Source organism: Aplysia californica, unplaced genomic scaffold, assembly GCF_000002075.1.
Source record: "Aplysia californica isolate F4 #8 unplaced genomic scaffold, AplCal3.0 scaffold01866, whole genome shotgun sequence".
Taxonomy (NCBI): Eukaryota; Metazoa; Mollusca; class Gastropoda; order Aplysiida; family Aplysiidae; genus Aplysia; species Aplysia californica.
In genome coordinates, this window is record NW_004799136.1 from 2,085 (window position 1) to 3,216 (window position 1,132).

Below are 1,132 nucleotides of genomic sequence, written 5' to 3' on the forward strand. Positions count from 1 at the left end.
ATTATTTTTATTTTTATTCTTCTTCTTCTTCTTGTTATTATTTTTACTTTATTGCTGTTGTTGCTGTTTCTGTTCCTGTTCTTGTTTTATAATCATCAGCGTTTTGTTCCGTTTCATTTTCGAATTAACAGTTACAGATTCTTGTTTTTGTTATGCCATGTTTATTCATTAATTGGTTGCTGCTGTTGCTGTTGTTCCTGTTGTTGCTGATGTTGATGTTGATGTTGTTGTTGATGTTGATGTTGTTGTTATATTAAGGCATGTGTTTTGTTTTGTTACAGGGCAAACGACAACCACAACAATAAAGACGAGACCGTCTTGTCTTTGTGTCTCTCCTACTAAGCACAGCGGAGAGATAGAAATGCTGACCGAACCGACTTAGTGCTTGACTGTGTGTGCGTGAGTGCGTGCGTGTTGTACGTGTGTGGATTGCTCTGTGTGTGTGTTTGTGTGTTACGTGTGTGTGAGTGCCCTTTCTAGAGCGTGTCGCTTTATTGTTGTTGTTGTTGTTGTTGTAGAAAGGATAGACGGTTGGTTGGCTGTGTGTGTGTGTGTGTGTGTGTGTGTTGTGTGTGTGTGTGTGTGTGTGTTTCCACCTGTTTGAGCCACTTGTCCATGTTGGTGAAGTCTCCGACAGACCAACCAGCGACGCTCATACCTTCAGTGTATCTACCATTTATTGGTCATTTCCACGCCTGTCATTGATTGGTCAGATATGTCACGTGTTCACCTGTCCGTCGTTGCTTCGTCATGCATTCAGTCACTTGTCCATTTGACCTGCCGTTCATTCATTCATGCATTCATTCATTCATTTATTCATTCGTTCAATCGTTCGTTGGTTCATTCATGCATTCAATCGTTGGTTCGTTCATTCATTCATGGTTCAGATTTTCTACCATCTGATTGCTTGTTCTGGTCATTCTGTGTCAGATTTAGCTGTTCTTTCTTTCCTCACCGTTCATGTTGTCCAAACCTCCTTCAAAGAAGGATGGGGATTGTAGTGGAGGTGAAGGAAGAGAGTGGGGAGGGGATGGGGAGGGAGGGACACGGGCCAATCTGGTCATGGATAGTGTCCGCCATAAGAAGTTGTCAGGGGTTTATGTGTGTGTGTGTGTGTGTGTGTGTGTGTGTC

General features: G+C 42.6%; 1 protein-coding gene across 1 annotated transcript in view; it reads left to right on the forward strand.

Annotated features, from left to right (window-relative positions):
• The window catches only part of LOC118479081 (hepatocyte nuclear factor 6-like), a gene marked incomplete at its 5' end in the record, with an annotated part of 1,415 nt that extends 1,038 nt beyond the window's left edge, over positions 1 to 377 (forward strand). Inside the window, 1 exon segment of the mRNA XM_035973716.1 lies at positions 282 to 377.
• Between the last annotated feature and the right edge of the window lie 755 nt (positions 378 to 1,132).